Genomic DNA, 19,551 nt, shown 5'->3' with positions numbered 1-19,551 from the left:
CAGTCAAACATTCTACCTTCTGAAGAACTACATCCCCTCCTGCCCACTTTCCTTCCTATCCTCTTTCTCCCCCTTCCTCTCCAGTGCCCTTTTCCATTTATTCAACCCCTCTTCCCAGAGTGCCAGAGGACTCGAGGAAGTCCATCAAGACTCCCAGGTTCCAGATTAGGAATGCCAAGCAGCAGGATCCATCAGGGTATTGCATTTTCTCTTTTCCCTTTCCATACTAGCAATAACAATAATAACAACAACGTTTATTCATGCATGTGCACACACACACACACACACACACACACACACACGCATGCACGCATGCAGTTATGCCACTGTTCCCATGTGAGCTGACTTCTGGAGTCCTGAGGACTGAATTTAGGGTGTCAGTCTTGGCCACAAGTGTCTTTTCCTGCTGAGCTACCTTGCTATCCCAGATCCCCCTTTCCCGTCCTCGCTCCCCGCACCCATACCTCCCAGCCCTAGTCTCATGTAGCCCAGGCTGACTTCAAACTTGTTATGCAGCCAAGACTGGCCTCAAACTTCTGGTTCTCCTGCACCCACCTTCTGAGAGCTGAGGTTGCTACCCTGTGGCACCCTACCCTTGTGTGTCTTATTCATTTGTCTTTAATGAGAACACCATGAGGTCATCCTGAAGATGTGAGACCGAGGTCACTACAGCTGCCTTCATTTGGTTATTTGGGATTCCGTTAACAAACTCCCAAGGGCCTAGAAGAAGTAGAGCCAGGCCGTCTGTGGACAGTGGTTTTCACCATCCCGGGAAGGCATCTTGAGATGGCCTGGCTAGGAAGTGGGTGAGCCATAGGAGGAAGGAGCCTTGCTCCTGCTCTGAGGTGTGAAATCACAAAACAGGGTTGAAGACATTTCCTCTCCAGCAGCATTGGGAGTTGGAGTGGGGACAAACAAGAGGACTAGAGAGATGGCCCAGCACACACAAGCTCTTGATGCTAAGCCTGATGCCCTGGGCTGGATCCCAAGGACCCAGGCTGTGGAAGGAGAGAGCCAGCTCCCGTGTGGTGTCCTCTGACCTCCACAGGCATGCCAGGGCATGCCACATGTGCACACATACACACACACACACGCGCCACACAGCACAACAAATCAGTGAGTGCATTGACAATTTTATAAAACTTTATCATTTTAATTACATATGTAGGTGTGTGTGCATGAGTGCAGGTATCCAGAGGCCAGAGGCATAGGATCCCCTGGAGCTGGAATTACAGACAGTTGTGAGCTGCCTGACATGGTTACTGGGAGCTCAAAGGGGAAGCAGAGTTTTCTCCACTCTTGTTGGAAGAAGAAGAACTGGTTCAGAGGTTACAAGCACTTAGCTGTTCTTGCAGAGGATCAGGGTTTGGTTCCCAGTACCTAGGTTAGGGGGCTAAAAACTACCTACACCTCTGGCTCCAGAGCATCTGATGCCTCTCTCCTCCTAGGGCACCTGCATTCATATGCACGCGATGCGCACACACACACGCATGCACACACACACACACACACACACGTACACGCGCACACACACACACACACACGCATACACGCACATGCGCACACAGACACACAATTTAAAATAGCATGAATCCAAAACAAAAAGAAGGCGAAGGCAGGGCCGGCAGTCATCTAGAGGATTTATGGGGCCGGAGTAAAGAGAGACTAGTTAAGAGCCATATGAGGCTCCAGATTTCCCTGTGAGCTTAGACGCAGACACTCATGAAAAGGAAGCTTAGGGGATTTAGCCTGTGTTATTCAATGAACTCCTGAGGAGTTCAAGTAGGCTAAACTCAGCCCTTCCTAAATTTCCCTTCTTTGTAGAAGGAAAGGCTGTTACCATTGAGAACTGGCAAGCCTCAAATGTGTGTAGAGAGAGGGGCCCCTATCATTCTGTTATTTCCTCCCTCCTCTGTTTCTGGAAGTCCCTTAGAGACCCCAAAGTTTCAATCTCGGGAACAGCTGACTCTCCAAACCGACAGGATCTGGAGGGACCAGGCTCACGGCTTCCACCCTCCCCGGGTGCCCACAAAAGCATCTGGCCCTTGCACCCTGGGCTCTGGCCACAGGGTCATCTGTTTGCAATGTTTGACTCGGTAGTTTTATTTCTGCTTGGCGGGATAAGATAAACTATCCGGTTACACGGCAGGCGGGCTGGGCGAGGAGCCTGCTACGGCAGGAAAGCCAAGCGAAATGAGCTGGTGGGCTTGGCCCAGGCCCCCTTTGCAGTCAGAGGAAGTGGCTTCTCTTCTGGAAAGTTCCCTCTTCTCCTGGCTAAGACGGGTGCTGTTTTTAATACCAGTGTAGTTCCTCGCTGACTCCAGGAAGAGGCACCACCCTCAACACTATGCAGATGTGAATACACACTTGCACACGCGCGCGCGCACGCACACGCGCACACACACACACAAGGCACCTCACAGTTTATCCTTTTGTTTGTTTGTGTGAGGCAAGGTCTCGCCCAGCTCTGCCTGTGAGGATAACCTTGAACTCTTGCTGCCCCTGCCTCCCGCTTTATTGCACGGAAATACATTTCTGTCTAGCTTACAGCAACTCAGAGTGCTGACTCTGGAACGTGCATTTTAACCACCATCTCAATAGACCCATTCCTGAGCCTAACGCACTTGAATGTCATTTGGTGGCACGTTACATTTATGTCCCACCCCACCAGGCTCCCACTTCTCTTATTTTGAGACAAAGTCTCACTAAGTTGCCCAGCCTGGCTTTGAACTTCCTTGGCTGTAGCCCAGGTGAGGCTCACACTTGCAATCCTCCTGACTCAGCCTCCTGAGCGGCTGGGGTAACAGGCCGGCTCTGGATTGTTACACCAAAGCTTAGGCTCTGGAGTCAGCATGCCTATCTGGGAACTCGGCCACATTAACCTGAGTAAACGCCTTCCTTTCCCGGGGCCTCGGTGACTCCATCTGTAAAATGGGACTTAAGAGCCAGGTGGTGGTGGCGCAGGCCTGCAAGCCTGCAGGCCTTTAATCCCAGCCAGGGGTGGCAGAAGCAGGCAGATCTTTGTGAGTTCAAGGCCAGCCAGGGCTACACAGAGAAACCAGCCCTGTCTAGAAAACAAAACAAAACTAAACTAAAACTCTCCACCCCACCCACCTCCCCAAATGGGCACTGAGATCTTGATTTCCGTGAGCATAGCCCTTCTGAGCGTTTCATGGGGGCAACATCTCCAGAGAGCTTCCTGAGACTGAGGGCACGCTGTGTGCTCCGTACTGGTGACTGTCACAGTAACCAGTCGGCTTGACATAAAGGAACACCCAGCCTTGGAGCAGAAATGGAAGTGTGGTCATCATTTCTCCACCCCCAAGGTAAGTGACCCCCTTTCTTGAGGCTGGAGCAAGTACTAACATCGGTTAACTCAAGCTCTCCCTTCTCTGGTGCAACTTTGAGATTGGCGCCCTCAGCTTGGAAGTAAAACACAGGCCGACTCCCATGCTTGATGCCCAAAGAAACAGATACGGGAGAAAGTTTTGATGCCAGGCTGACCTTGAACTCACTGTGTACCCAAGGATGACTCTGACCTTCTGACTGTCTTGTCCCCTCTTCCTCAGTGCTAGGACTGTAACCACCAGCCACCGTGTCCCACTTGCCTGGGGCAGGTAATGGAATCCAGGGCCGCCCCTGTGCTGGGCAAGGATTCTATCCACTGAAAAAGAGCAATAGCCCACAATTTTGAAATCTAATAACAGGGCACGGAGAGGTAGGATAGCCAATTGTTCAAGTCAGTGGAGGCATTTAAGGGTGATAAGAAGGGGGGGGAACTCTCCTCAGAGGGGCCCCAGATTTGTCCCAGCTCAGTTTCCCTGAGGCAAGTGTTATTTTCCCTCATAATCAGAGCAGGGGTTCCCAACCCTCTAAGGCTGTGACCCTTTAACACAGTTCCTCGTGCTGGGGTGACCCCAGGCATGAAATTATTTTCCTTACTGCTTCATGACTGTGATTTTGCTACTGTTGTGAATGTTATGGAACATGCGACCCTCAAAGGGGTTGTGACCCACAGGTTGAGAACCACTAACCTAGAGTCTGGGTTTCCAAATGTGGTAGCCATAGCAACGTGTGTGTGTGTGTGTGTGCATGTGTGTGTGTGTGTGTGTAATGAATCTGCTCCTCTAAGTTCTACTGTTACACTCCTGGGTGTCTCTCCTTCTGGCCTGGGGATTGTCACTCAGCAGCCCTTCCTGATCCCAGGCCAGGCCACTCTGTTTGCAGTCACCACCCAGTACTTCCTCACCTCACTCTACCACGTGCTCTGGTCCTTTCCCAGGAGTGCTGGGAGGAGAAAGGGTGGAGGATAAAGACGAGGGTCAGAGGTCAGAGCTGGGCCACCTCTCAACCCCCATTCCTTCCACCCCAGAATCTCTCCTGGCCTGCAGGCACACAAAGAACCAAAGGCGTGGCTACAGCCAGGCTCCTTCGGGTTGCTGAGTCAGCACAATACGGCCTACTGTCTCCTCAGACCACAGGATACCTGCTCCACTTCCGGTAGGATGCCTGACCTTGCTGGATTAAGGGTATAGGCTGAGCTCTTTACTACACCCCAGCCTGGGCACACTCCCCACACACAGAGAGAAGGTGGGGAGGGCAGGAGGGAGACGGGTCCCAGCTGCCCCTGCAGCCTCAGCATTACCTCTCCCACATCCTAAAGCGTGTGCTATAAGGCCAGCTCCCCAATCAAGTGATAAGGAATGGGGCTATCTGGATAAATGGATCCCAAAACAGACATCCAAATCCAATCCATTGGTTCCTGAAGCCACTTTTTGTAGAAATGGATGTTAACAGTCACCGCTGGAGTGAATGACCCACTTCCTGGGACTCTGGCTTTCAGCATCCGTGACCCTGACAGGGATGTCCAGCTTAAAATGCCACATTGAGGACAGGGAGGCAAGATGACCCACCCCAAAATCTGTATGCACCCCCCCCCCTCCTCTCTTTGCTGTCTCTATGGTCATCCGTCTCTCTCTTGTTTCAGGCTCTGCCCTTTGCCCTGTGACTTTGCCTTTCTGAACCTCGGATGTTACTGGCTCACAGTAGGGAACAGCAGACAATAACAGTAATAGTGGACTAATTATACGGGGTAAAGGGAGAGTTACAGAGAGGGTTGCAGAGAGTCATGTCTTCCTGGATCTAGAACAGGTTCTGATCAGTTTTACCCACAGACATTTAACAGAGAGCCCAAGAGTCTTCAAGAACCCTAGGTTGAACTTCATCATTCCAACCCACCCCTTCACCAGACCAAACTGTGAGCCCTGGGGTCTTCAGAAAGGAAGGTCAAAGACAGAACCTAGGGGTGGGGCTGTAATCCGCTTCTCTGATCTGGATCACCTGTTGCTCGGGTTCACGGGGACCCAAAAGCCTTGTGGGTGCCTGTCAAAGAGACTCAGTGAGCCTTGTGCTGCCCACTCCAGAAATCCGGGAAGTCTGATGCCCCCAAGTTCCTGGGATTCGGCACCGATTGTGCCTCGTCCTGTGCCTGTCGCCCGGCTGTACCTATCGCTTGGCTGTGCCTATTGCCTGTGCCTTCTTGAGTGTCTTCAAGGTTCAAGAGCATCAGAGACTTAGCAAGTCAATAACTCACTTAACCCCATATAAGGCCATGGTTTGAACTGGAAAATTGGGGGTCAGAGAGGCAGAGTAATTTGCATAGTCACACAGTAAGTAGGGGACAGAAGGAAACTCAGGGTCAGCCTGAGGCCATACCCCTCTCCTGTGAAAGTATCCTGATCTGGTAGTAGAATGTGAGCCTCAGACCATGGGGCCTCCACTTTCACTACCCCTACACACACACACACACACACACACACACACACCTCCAGCCTCAGTTTCCCCCACCTAGAGCCCCTCAAGTCATAATCCACCAGAATTCACCCAGTTCCTTCAAAGTTACCTCCTACTGTGAGCTTCTTCCAAGGCTGTGTGACTCTAAAGGAATGAGTTACCCTCTCTGGGCCTCTTCAAACAAGGGAACACTGGAAACCCCTTGTCTATTTGTTGATACCCTTAGAAAAGAACTTAGCGTCATGTTCAGCAAATAGTAAGTGCCCAGTAAATGCTGGCTGGTGTCACTTCTTAGCCACCACCTGACGCCTCTCTCCCTTCTCGAATTCCAAACTCTCACCTCCCAGCCTGCCACTGGAGTGTGGACATGGGGGGTGGATAGCCCTCAGCTTGCCTAGTGGCTCCTTTGGCTAACTGCCCAGGGGAGGCCTTTGAAGTCACCGCCTTATGTAACCCCCTGTCCCCTCCCCTCTTTTCACATGTCCCCAGAGTAACCTTAGGGAAGAAAGCCCAAGCTCCCAGCTGCTGAGCCTGCTTGAGTCTCTTCCATGTGACTCAAGGGAGAGCAGAGAGACAGATGTTGCAGGCCACAGGTACCTCTACCTGAGCCCTAATCCTGCAATCCAACCATTGAACTGTGTGTCCTTCGAGAGGTTACTTGCCTTCTCTGTGCCTCATTTTCTTACCTATCTTGTAGAACATACTAACATGTAAAGACATCATGAGAAAATAGATAAATGACTAGCTTAGCATGTAACAGAACATAGTAGGGCTTAACAAGGAGGAGTTAAGTATTTAACATTGTTACCTCAGGCCCCACAATGCAATGATACTATTTGAGACTTGCTTTTTGCTCAGATACAAGGCCTCACCGCATGGCCCTGACTGGCTTGGAATTTATTGCTCAGGCCAGCCTGGCCTTGAACTTGCAGCCATCCCCCTGCCTCTGCCTCCAGAGTGCTGGGATGGTAGGTTGGAATGGTCCCCCAACTGAAAATGGGGCTAAGAAGAACACTCACTAAACTTATTGAACCCCAGTTGTCTGGCTTAGAAACAGACCTCGTTGCTCAGTCTCAGTTTCCCGCTCCTATAAAATGTAGTGAACGTCCCCTAGCTTCGAAAAGTGCCAGAGACTAGAGCAAAGCCACAGCCACCTCTCTTCCTGCCTGAGGCTTCTTAGAGACGCAAGGTGGGGGGGGGCACGTGAGGGGGGAGGACGGGGACAGGACACAAAAAGGGCAATTCATCTTCTGCTCCTCTTGATGGGTCTCTGGATCTGGCTGGGAAGCTGCCTCCAGCTTCCCCTCACGTGTATAGAAGGAGACTCCGGGGGACCAGAGGCTGGAAGAATGTTTGCGCAGCCTTCAAACGACTTGGCAGGCCACAAGAGAGGAAAGGCCGCTTCAGGGAGAGCTCAAATTGAAATTGCACGGAGGGAGGAACGTTGGGACCAGCGCTGAAGCTCGTTAAAAAAAAAAAAAAAAGGGGGGGGGCGAACGGGAAGAACAGGCAACTGGCAGAAGCGAGATGGAGATGGAAATGCTTGGGGCCACGCTCGCTGCAGGGCAAGAAGTGGGTCGAAAGAGTGGGAAGGCAAGTCAAGTCCCCAGATGCCGCTGAAGGTCTGCAGGGGATGCTGGGAAGGGAAGCCTGGACCGAAGCCGACCTGGGATCCCTGGAGGAGAATAACTCCAAGAGGTCGTGGGAGGGACCCGGGAAAAGCTAAAAGGACCACATCATTCATTCCTTGAAGACTGAATTTTGATGTGGCTTGATTCAAAGAAAGCAGAGACGCGAGCGATCTAGGCCTTTTTGAATGAATTCAGGAGTCCTGTCAAAGATCCTGGTGCTGGTGCGGGGGCTGTGAAGTCGTGGCTAGAGTGTTTTGACCTGGCATGCACGAAGCCCTGGGTTTCATCCCCAATCCCAGCACTCGAGAAGTGGGGGAGGGAGGGTAAGGAGTTCAAGGCCATTCTAGGCTACAGAGTTTAAACTTAAACAGGCTTAAACTCCTGGACTACATGAAACTCTGTAGAAATGAGACCTCCCCAAATTTTTAAGATTACAAATCACTTGGGAAACGAATTTTAGCACAATCTGACTGAACTTTCCAGAGAAGAACACTGACAGGCCTCTACAGAACCCCGTCCCAACTCTTTTATCACCTCTCCGTCCACGGTTTGGAAGGGACCGGGACAGGGAGTGCGCACCTCGGTCTCTCTGGGGAAGCCCCGGCCCCGGCCCAGGTCCCTCACCCTAACCCTCCTGGTTCAATTCATTAGCCTCATAGACGTGTTCTCAATTCCCGGACGCGTAGAGAAGAGCCTGGTCATTAACCTCCCGGCCCCTGTGCGCTGCCCGGTGCCACCGCAAGCGCAGCCTTCTCGGAACAGAAGGGCTGTGCCAGCTCCCGGATCCCGGCAGCCCCTCTCCGGTGTGTGCCAGCAGCCGCGGGTCTCCCTCCCTCTCTCACGCTCTTTCCATAAACCACTGACCCACCCGAGCGATGCCCGATCTGAAGCCGGTCGTTAGCTTCCAAGGTGCTCTCGCGATGCCTCTAACCCCACTCGAGCAAATTGGTTGTTCCTTCCACCCACCCCGCTCCCAGATGGGGACGCGGAGACTGGGGAAATCTGACGTTTGGAGCTGGCCTCAAAGTGAGTTTGCACGGCTCTGGCTACCTCTGCATTTGCTTCTCTGTTGAAAAATTCTTTCTCTGACTCTGCTGTGTGCTGCTGGAAAGAGGGCTATTTCCCCACCCCCACTCTCACCTCACTCCACCCCCCATCACCACCCCCCATCACCACCCCCACCCTATCTCCAGGAGTTAAACTCAAAATCCCCGGCTCCCTCATCTCCTCTCTGCCTGTCCTGGTTCAGCTGAACTTCCTAGAGTTTCTTGGCCAAAGGCACTAACTTAGCACAGCTGCGAGGGGTTCGAACCACCTGTGCCTCACGGCTCGGTCTACCATCACTACAGGCATTTCCTGATCCTGGGTGAGCACTGAGAAGAATCCCTGTCCGATCTACAAGATGGAGTTCAGTGGCCGTCCACTGCTTGTCTAGCATTCTAGGCACCAGTCCCAGGCTTCTCATCCAAAATCCGCCTTTCACCAAATAATGGAGAGGAGGGCTGACCTTGCCTACTGAAAACGCTGTGGGGGTGGGGGTGGGGTTCAGTTTATTGTCTTGATGTCCTATGTTTCCAATTCTGCTAATGTCTGCTACATACAACCAAGTGGGAAAGCCACCGCAGGGTGAGCACACCCTCATGCTATGGCTGCCGAATAGAGAGTTGGCATGATAACACGTGCTGTGTCCGGTGGTGGTGGTGAACACACGTGCTGTGTCCGGTGGTGGTGGTGAACGCCTTTAATTCCAGCATCAAAGAGTCAAAGGCAGGTAGACCTCTGTGAGTTTGAAGCCAGACTACTATTCGATAAATCAAGTTGCAGGGCAGCCAGGACTGTTACACAGATTAACCCTGTCTCAAAACAACAACAGCAATCATAATAATAACAATAATAATAAATAGCTACAAAGTTGAACATGGGATGCACGTGGAAGGCTTAGGAAGATGGCCCGTTGGAGGCTAGCTTGGGCTACATAGTAAGACAGTCTCAAAGAAAGAAAGAAAGAAAGAAAGAAAGAAAGAAAGAAAGAAAGAAAGAAAGGAAGGAAGGAAGGAAGGAAGGAAGGAAGGAAGGAAGGAAGGAAGGAAGGAAGGAAGGAAGGAAGAAAGAAAGAAAAACACAAGACAGAATTGACTGTAGATTTGGATATTGAGTATACCTAGTGCGTCCCTGGGCACCTAAGCAGCTAGGGACAGCCTTGAAAGCTAAGGCTTCCCATTATGCCAGATAAAATGAGAGTAGCAGGGAGCAAGAGAAGAATATCCTGATGTTCAGTGACCCCCCCCCCCCATGAATCCTCCCATGACCTGGGACATCAAGAGATCGTCACCATTTTCATGGTAGGTGACAGACGCAAAAAGGCAGGATGTCAGCAGTTGACTTGCAACTGAAGGGGTCCCCACACTGTGAAATGCACACCCCTTCTGTTGGCCAGCTCGCCTTGACACTATGAGGGGTGTGGCCTGCATACACATGCTGGAAGGAACCCAGAGCTCTCCGTACCCAGCTTTCTTCCTGGCATCCTTCCTAACTTTCCAAAGGCTGTATACTGGACCTCACCCCTATTCCTGGGCGTCTCAGATCCTAGAGGGTCAAGGCAGAGGACCTCTTCAAATATTGGGCTGGTAGAGGATCCTGGACTTCTGGGTGGTTGGAGCCTCACTTATGAGAAGGCTATGACCCAGAGGAAGCTTGTTATCCTGTGATAAGGGGAGAGATGTCTCCCAGGACTCCCCTCACTCCCTAGCTTTACAGCCTTACAGGTAGCAGGGTACTGGAGCACCCTGTCTTCCAGCTACCTTCAGTCTCCCGGAGTTCTGCGTGCAGTCCGCCAGTTCCAGGGCCACGTCGTAAAAAGATTTACAAGACTATGTAAAACTGGCAGTAAAAACAATTAACTTTAATGGCACCTCGGGTGGGTGGCTGGGTGGGTCTCTCCCGCCTTCTCCACAGAGCGGCAAGCCAGATAAGGGAGAGGACCAGCAGTCAACGGGTCCTGATTTCATCTCTCAGTTCTTCTTGGGGACCTTCCCTCAGCTCTGGAGTTCAGAGGTTCAAGGCTAAAATGAGAAGATGGTGGGACACAGGGACAGAGAATCAAGCTTTGGTAGTTGGTACCCCACTGAGCAAGCCTCTGAGCCTTTTAGCCCCTCCCAGGCTCAGTGCTCTCATCTGTGAAATGAGAATTGAGGAATGTGAGACTCTCTCACAGAACTGGGGAAGCTTTCAAATGATTCATCTGAGGGCTCCTCCCCCACGCCTGGTACACACGTGTGCTCGAGCATTTAATTTAGTAAGTTTGCATTTTAGGAAGCGTGTGCCCCCCAGGTGTCCAGCTTTCTGAAAGGTCAGGGCCACATTTCCGAGCCTTGGCTCTGCCATCCCCACTTAAATATCAGTTTCCTGCTAAAATTGACCTACTTGTCCGGCTGGTGACCCCGGAAGCGACCCCATGCTCTGGCAGTAGACTGCAGCCCCCCGGCTTTGAAAACGACCTGGATTTCTGGAAAGCCAGTAAGGAAATGAGAGTGACCAGGGGGTAGAGGCAGGGTCTCTACCTCCCTGTCCCCTGGGCCAGCCCGGAAAACTCTCATTCTGTAGTTCTCCTTGGCCTGGAGACAATTAACATCCATTTCAGAAAGCCCTCTGTTTGTCTGTGTCTGTGTGTGGCCCTCTGGGGTTGCCCCAACCCCCAGTGGACGCTGCAGTGTAAGGGCATTGCTCATTGGCCAGGCAATTTAATTAGTCAGGACATACAATCAATGTCATCATGGCCCCTGGACCCTCTATCCAGAGGGCAGACATTGTCTCTGATCTCAAGATGCCAGGACCTCTTCAACCCCACTCGTGGTCCTGCTAACTGAGACTCTACCACCAAATGCACTGAGACCTGCAAAGGAACTGCCACCAACAGGTTTAAAGATCCCATTTGGGACCTGGTTGAGGGGGGAGGGGGTGTCACTCAGGTGTGGAAGAGAGCTTGCTGAGTTTGAACCGCCACATAAAACAAGCCTGGTGATGCATTGTGCTATAGTCCCAGTACTAGGGAAACGGAGGCAGGAGGATCAGGAAGGAGTCTAAGGCCTTCTTTGGCTGCATAGTGAGTACAGTGCAGCCTGAACTACATGGTAAAGAAAGAAAGAGGGGCTGAAGAGATGGCTCAGGGGTTAAGAGCATTGACTTCTCTTCCTGAGGTCCTGAGTTCAATTCCCAGCAACCACATGGTGGCTCACAACCATCTGTAATGAGATCTGGTGCCCTCTTTGGGGCTGCAGGCATACATGGAGGTTGAACATTGTGCACATAATAAAGTAAATAAATCTTAAAAAAGAAAGAAAGAAAGAGAAAAGAGAGGAGGGAAAGATGGGAGAAAGAGGGGGAAGGGGGGAGGAAGGAAGGAAGGAAGGAAGGAGGGAGGGAGGGAGGGAGGGAGGGAGAAAGAAGAGGATTGAGTTTGTTTATTTGTAGAAAGGGTCTTACTCTGTAGCCCAGGCTAGTCTAGAACTCATAATCTGCCTACCTCGTGGTGGGGTAGGCAGGCCTGAACCCCCATGCTCAGCCTAGATAGCTTATTGAAGGGCGGTAAGTTCTAGGACCAAAGAGAAAACAAGAAGACAAGCAGAGTGGGGAGAGAGAAAGCTTCCAGTTCAGGGTGCTGTGCACTGCAGGGGCCTGGGAGAAGGACAGGACCCTCAGGCAGAACCGTGTTGTATAGCCTGAGGGAAGAGCTTGGCTTCCACAGCTCAGGTCAAGAGGCAGACATGAAGTCCACCTGTCAAAAGGGAATGTGCATGCTGGTCAAGCTGTCAGAGGCAGAGAGCAGAGAAGACCAGGTGACAACTCAGGACCCCTGTGAGGGCTCTACTGCCTGCTGCCGCTGAGATGGAGCCACAGGAGCGCTGAGATGGAGCCACAGGAGCACGAGGATGAGCCGGTCTGCTTGCTGCTCTCACTGGGGCTCTGAAGACAGGGCTCTGAAGTCCAGCACTCAGGAGGCAGAGGAAGGAGGACCTCTGCGAGTTCCAGGACAGCCAGGGCTAGATAGTGAAGTCCTGTCTCCAAAACACAAAAACCAAACAAAAATTTAGTAATAAAATAAAACCTCAAGAATAACAAGAATAACAGTAAAAGGAGAGTGGATTCTAGGCAGAGGGAAATGGACCTGTGAGGTCACTTCCGAGAGGGCTCCATGGTTCTTTGTTTGTTTGTTTTGTTTTGGGCTTTTTAAAAGTTAAATTTATTTAACTTTATTTTACGTGCATGAAGGTATCAGATTCCCTGGAGCTGGAGTTACAGACAGTTGTGAGCTGTCATGTGGGTGCTGGGCTTGGAACCTGGGTTCTCTGAAAGAGCATCCAATGCTCTTAACCTCTGAGCCATCTCTCCAGACCCTTGCTTTTGTTTTTGTTTTGTTTTCTGAGGCAGAGTTTCTCTGTGTAGCTCTGACTGTCTTGGAATTTTCTCTATAGTCCAGGCTAGCCTTGAACTCACAGAGATCTACCTGCACCTACCTTCATAGTGCTGGGATTAAAGGCGTGAGTCACGGCACCCGACTCCAAATATTTACAGGAACCCATTTCGTCAAAGAGAACAATTTGCTTAAGGCTGGGATCTTTAAAGATGATAGGACTGTGTCTTCCAAGACCGTGCCTTGAGACAGCAGCTTTCTCCTCACCCTTTTGTCTCCCAGCTACTGGGATGCCCCATGGTGCTAGGAAGGCAAACTCTCCCTGCACTGGGAGGTCTGGTGGGGACCATGCCATCTATATGAATTGAACCTTTTGGCCTCAGCTAACCCTTCAGGCAGCTGTGGCCTGGCCAATATCAAGACCACATCCCAGGGGCTGGAGGGAATGAAGCCAAGGGGCAATGTGCCTGCTTCATGCACATGGGGCCCTGGGTTCCCAGCACTTCCCCCATTAAAAAGGCAGAATTTCAAAATAGTTAAGCTCTAAATTTGGAATTATTTGTTATGAGGCTGTAGCTAACAAATGCCTAAAATTCACAAGAAAATGAATAGCATGTATACATACCCAGAGTTTGTATAGAAAACAGAAGCCAGATCATTGAAGTCTTACAGATCACATGATTCCAGGCTGTGCTAGAGGCAAGAATACAAACAAACAGAGCGCCATATGATATAGTGGCTCATCACCATCTTTGACTCCTGTTTCAGGGTACCCAATGCCCTTTTTCAGTCTAGTACATGTGAGCACCAGGTATATACTTGGTGTGTAGCCTTATTTATAGGCAAATCACCCATACACATTAAGAAATATAACAAAATATTTTTAAAACTCACAGCTGTACACAGTGGTGATCCCAGAACTTCAGAGGCAGAATCATCCAAAGATCAAGGCCACCCTCAGATACCTAGTGAATCTGAGGGACCACACTTAGGCTCTTGTGGCTCTAGGCAAACCCTACACTCCGTCTCTAACACAGCACACACTGAGGGTGCCCCAGTATGAGAAAGACACTTAACCCCACTGCTCAGTCTAGGTGACCTCGACCAGGTCAACCCAGAATTTCAGATTCTTCACCTGGACCCATGGGTGGTCCCTGGTGTTTTCTGTAAAGACTATAGAATGCTGTGCACCCAAGCCCCAGTTTCAGCATCCAAAGCCTCTGTCCATCTGTATTCTTACAGCAACCCCATCAGCGAGCCTCAAAGCACGCAAGTAGTCTCCAGTCACAAGCTCCACACAGCTGGTCATCAGAGTGCCCCGGCCTGGGCCACCCCCTTTTGGTGCCCTATCTCATCCATTCTCCCCGTCGGGCTGTAAGCCAGTCATTACCACCACCAAGCCAGTCATTACCACCACCAAGCCAACCTCAAATTCCCATGATGTTATATCACTAGACAGCTCTTAACTGTCACTTCAAGGACCTGAGAAGAGGCCACAGATACCCAGGTTACAAGTACTTCAAGGATTCTTGGCCTAAGATACAGAATTTTATCCTTCGAGTGGGCACAGGGATCAGAGCGCCCAGCCACTGTGCCCAGTACCCTGTCTGGTTCAGGGTCCACTGTGTCCCTGCACTGATGTTGTCATTGGTCTTACAAGGGGAAGGGAAGGGAAGGCAGTGGTTAGATGCACAGCCTCTTTCTAGGGAGTGACACAGAGCCTAACTCTGCTACTTTCTGCCTTCTCTCTAGAGAAGAGATGAGACCTCTCATACCTGTGATGAGAAGACATGGACAGTGTCCCTTCGTGGGACTGACCTGACCATGGAGAGACTGTGTGGGTGAGGTGGGAAACCCACAGTTCTGCAAACAGCCCCCTGCTCCTCCAGTGCAGGGAATATGTTCTTGTTCCTTCCTTTTATTGGGTGGGAATATATATTTCAAGACATGGTCTTTCTGTGTAGCCCTGGCTGTCCTGGAACTAGGTCTGTAGACCAGGCTGGCCTCAAACTCAGAGATCCACCTACCTCTACCTCCCGAGTGCTGTGATTAAAGGTGTCTGCAACCATTCATGGCATTTTTTTTTTCGGTAGGGTCTCTGTGGCCCAGATTGACCTCGCAATCCTCCTGCCGCATTCCTAACTACTGAGACTGTGGGGGTCAGCCACGATACCCATCTTAAGGAATTTTTGGTTGTTTTAGTAAAAGGTTTTATTTGAACAGGGACATGGTTCAGTAGTGGCAGAGTGCTTGAAGGCCCCGGGTTGAGAGAGAGACAGAGGAACACAGAGAGAGCTATTATCTAGGCTAGAGGGGTGGGAGAAAGTAACAAGAAAGTAAACTTGTATATGGAGAGAAACTCTGGTGAAGCCAGGGGATTCTCCACAGGGGATTCTCTCAATCCCAGCCCTCTGGAGGCAGAGGCAAAAGGATCAGGAGTTCAAGGCCAGCTTAAGCTGCATAGTGAGACCCTGTCTCAAGCTGCTGGCATAAAACATCTTGGATTGGACAAGTTCTCTACAAAGCCTACAATGGGAGTGAAGGAGAAAACTGAAATGGAAGCCCCCAAGCAGATCCCTTACACAAGAATCACGTGACACCCTTCTGCCTTGCTCTGGGGACTCAAACTGGGATCCCAATAAAATGACCATCTCCATGGGTTAGAAACAGTTGACAAAATGGACAGTTTCCTTTTTCTTTTTTTCCTTTCCAAGACAGGGTTTCAGGCTGGAGAGCTGGCTCAGCAGTTACGAGCACTCGGCTGCCCTTCCTGAGGTCCCAAGCGTAATTCCCAACAACCACATGGCTCACAACTATCTGTGTGGAATCTGATTCCCTCTCCTGCTGTGTGTGAAGACAGAGCACTCATGCATAAAATACATGAATAAATAGATCTTAAAAAAAAAACAAGACAGTGATTCTTTCTCTGTGTAGCCCTGGCTGTCCTGGAACTCACTCTATAGACATCTGCCCGCCTCTGCCAACTGCTGGGATAAAAGGTGTGTGCTACCACCAACCAGTAATATTTGCTGATAATTTCACAGTCTTTGACCTTCTATGCGCATGTGTGTATCTATTCATGTGTCGAGGCCAGGGGTTGATGTTGAGTGACTTCCTTGGTCGCTCTCCATTCTGCTTCTGTTTCTGAAGTCAAAGCACTTGGAATCTGCCGATCTAGACAGCTAGCTTGTCCCGGAAATCCCATCTCTGCCTCCCAATTGCTGGGATTACAGGCATCCTTCATGCCTGCCTGGCTTTTTATATGGGTGCTCAGACTTGCTCAAAGAGGGTTTTAGTCACTAAACCATCTCTTCACCTCCCTTCCTCACATAATTTTGATACTTAAAAAAAGAATTTCAAAGATGTTCATTATAGACTGATCATGTTGCCTCAAAACTCCTAATTTGAAGCCCTGACCCTTCAGCCTTCAGGTCTCAAAAAACTGATAAAAATTATGCAATTAAGACAGATTAGGGAAGGCCCTATTCAGAACCCATGGGTGCCTTGTAGGAGGAAACTGTGTGGAGAGGAAACAGGCCATCCGGTCCAGAAGAACAGCCACTGGATGTAACCAGTGGACACCTGTCTACCAACCAAGGAAGAAAACCCACCAGAAACAACTCTCTCCAGACCCTGTTCATGCCCTGTTCATGGACTTCTGGACTTTAGACTGTGGGAAAAGAAATATGTGTCATCTTAGACACACGTCTGCAGCATTTTGTAAGACAGCACAGTGCCCTGCGGTTCCAAAAGAGGAGACCACACATCCAAAGAGAAATCAAAACCCCCACCTCCTCCCTCCACCACCACCACGACTCGGCAACTGTGCCGAGCTACCCCTGGTCTCTGGTGTCTTGTTTTCTCTTCTGCTGCTGAGGTAGGCTACTGGACAGAAGCACTCTAAGGAGAGGTTTATTTTGGCCTTTAGAAAGGAATCTCCACGCGAAAGCCTCGCACTGTTTAATCTTCGGTAAATTTGACATGAACCAAGGTCATGTTCTTAATTAATGATTGGTTAATGTGGGAAGACCCAGCCCACTGTGGGCAATACACGACCCCTAGGCAGGTGATCCTGGGTTGTATAAAAATACAAGCTAACCAGGCCGTGGGGAGCAGGCTAGTAGTCAGCATTCCTCCAAGACCTCTGCTTCAGGTCCTACCTCCAGGTTCCTGCTTTGACTTCCCTCAAGGGACTGTGGCTTGGCTGCATAAGCCAAATAAAGCCCTCCCTTCCTCCCAAGTTGCCTTTGGAGGTCTTTTCACAGCGATAGAAACCCAACCAAGACAGGCCTCCCCTGCCCACCTTTCTTCTATGAAAAGGGCAAAGTTTGTTCTCCAAGACCAAGAAAAAGGAAGATGAAGGAGAAGTTGCAAAGAGCTGTCAATCATGATGTATTGAGCAACCTAAGCAATTTAAACACAGGCACGCTGCTGCTGTTTTAAGACAGGGTCTCCAGTAGCCTGTGCTGGCCTCAAACTCCCTACGTAGACAAGGATGACCTTGAATTTATGATCCTTCAGTCTCTGTCTCTCCGACACTAAGATTACAAACAAGATGCACCATCCACACCTGTTCTGTGTGGTGCTGCGGAAGTACATACCAGCACCCCAAGCCCTGTGAGGACATCCTTAATTCCATTTTTAACCGTAAGGTCAGTTTTTATCGGCAAGTTGACATAACCGAGAGTCACCTGGGAAGAGGGAATCTCAACAGAGAGATGGCCCAGATCAGATAGGGGCCTGTGGCCGTGTCTGTGGGGCATTGTCTTGATTGGTGGTTAATGTAGGAGGGCCCAGCCCACCCCTTGGCAGGAGGTCTTAGGTTGTGTGAGAAAAGACTGCTAAGCACAAGGCAGGGAGGGCAAACCACCGAGCAGCCCAACTTCCATGGTTCCCACCTCTGCCCCTATGTGAGTTCAAGCCCTGTGTCCTCTGTAAGGGACTGTGACCTGGATAGGGAAGCCAAATTAACCCTTTCCTCTCTGTGTTGCTTTGAGCCGTGGTGCTTATCAAAGCAACGGAGAAGCAAACTGGTACAGCAATCTTATAGCTTACAGGTGAGAAAACAAAAACCCAAAGGCGTCCCCTTGTCCCACACCGCAACCCCCAAGGTCCCAAAGCTGGGGAATAATAACAATCAACTAGCCAAGATAGTAACTGCTTCCTTTAAAATAGGACTGTGGCAGCGGGGAGGGCTGGAGAGTGGCTGGGAGACACACGTCCTGAATGCTTCTCCAAGTGCCACAGCAGCACACTTGAGCCTATCTCGGTGCTGACAATGCGGAGAGTGTCTGGTGCACGGCTTGGGAATCGTGCCTCTAGTCCAGGAAATTCCCTGTGCACCTCCTGAAATGTGCCCCAGTCCTCTTTATTTGGGGAAAACAGTTCCAAGGTCACAGGCAAGACCCAGGATCCCAGTAGGAGCCTCCAAGAGGGCAAGGGGATGTGCACATTCCATTCTCTCTGCTCTTTGCCCCAGGGGCCACCCTGAGGATACCTTTGCAGATGCTGGTTTGCAGCTGCTTCTTCCTTTTCTTTCTCTTCTTCTCTGCCTTCTCCTCCTCCTTCTTCTCTTCCTCCTCCTCTTTCTCCTCCTCCTCCTCCTTCTTCTTCTTCGTCTTATGAGACAGGGTTTCTTTGTGTAGCCTTGAACTAGCTCTGTAGACCAGGCTGGCCTCAAACTCACAGAAATCCCCCTGCCTGACTTCCAGCTTCTTGCTGGGCTCAGTTTATTTGAAGTATTGATGATGATGGGAAGGAAGTGGGTAGATTAAGGAGAGATGGAGCTAGGCATTCATGTCCTGTCGTCTCCCTAGAGGGACTGTGAGCTACCAGGTCTCCACACTGGGCAGCCCAGCATCTACGAATCCAGCACACATGTATATCTAAGCATTCTACTACCAAGCCCCTAATGTTCAAGGGTGAGGGACCACCACTTTTGCTAGCTTCAGAAAAGTACCCTTGCATTACATCCCTCCCAAGCTGGATGGATGGTGGGGAGGGATTATTTCTTGCCTCCAGCCTTAGCCCTAAATTAGAATTGCAGCTAAAAGCTAAAATAGAAAGCTGCCCAGGGCTTTTTGGATGCTGTTGTGCTGAGGATGGGCCCAGGGCATCTTGCAAGGGAGGTACGCACTCTGCCATTGAGTTACATCCTGGCTCATTTTATTTATTTTCTCAATGAGAGAGGGTCTCCGGTAGCTCAGGCTCATCTTGAACTCCCTATGTAGCTGAGGACTTCCTTGACTTCTAATCTTCCTGCCTCCACCTCCCCAGGTCTGGGACTACTGGTATGTGCAGTGTTGGGGATTGAACTCAGGACTTCATTTAAACTAGGCAAGCTCTTTCCCCACTGAGCCACAGACCCAACTGCAGGGTCCCTCCAGACTCCACTTAGGGCATCATCGCCATGACATTCTTTGGGTACAGCCAGGTCCCAAGATCCATCCAAACTCAAAGAAAAAGGACACAGACTCCAGCCCTTGGCAGGAATCAGAAGTTCAGCGCAGAAGAGCGCGCTGGGAAGTCTTGAAGCCGCCAAGGTTACCTCCTATGCCTGCACTGGTAACTCAATTTGAGTCATGAAAGTGGGACTCTTGGGGCTGGTGAGATGGCTCAGTGGTTAAGAGCACTGACTGCTCCTCCAGAGGACCCGGGTTCAATTCCCAGCACCCACATGGCAGCTTGCAGCTGTCTGTAGCTCCAGTTCAAGAGAAT

General features: G+C 50.6%; 2 long non-coding RNA genes across 4 annotated transcripts in view; both read right to left on the bottom strand.

The window, feature by feature from the left end:
* The window catches only part of LOC148123172 (uncharacterized), a 98,495-nt gene that overhangs the window by 46,683 nt on the left and 32,261 nt on the right, over positions 1 to 19,551 (bottom strand). The window lies entirely within an intron of this gene.
* Positions 9,148 to 19,551, bottom strand: part of LOC125392692 (uncharacterized) — a 41,811-nt gene continuing 31,407 nt past the window's right edge. Inside the window, exons 2-5 of one of the 3 annotated variants that reach the window (XR_015737329.1) lie at positions 13,460 to 13,527; positions 12,199 to 12,478; positions 10,848 to 10,929; positions 9,148 to 10,486 (exon numbers count right to left, since the gene is read on the bottom strand). This is a non-coding gene — a long non-coding RNA (uncharacterized LOC125392692). Of the gene's footprint in view, positions 12,479 to 13,459; positions 13,528 to 19,551 lie in introns of all 3 variants that reach the window. The other 2 variants (XR_014998868.2, XR_007229600.3) reach the window with 2 other exon arrangements.

The sequence above is a fragment of the Myodes glareolus genome, chromosome 2 (assembly GCF_982192425.1).
Source record: "Myodes glareolus chromosome 2, mMyoGla1.1, whole genome shotgun sequence".
Lineage (NCBI taxonomy): Eukaryota > Metazoa > Chordata > Mammalia > Rodentia > Cricetidae > Myodes > Myodes glareolus.
This window is presented reverse-complemented; position numbering and strand designations above follow the sequence as displayed.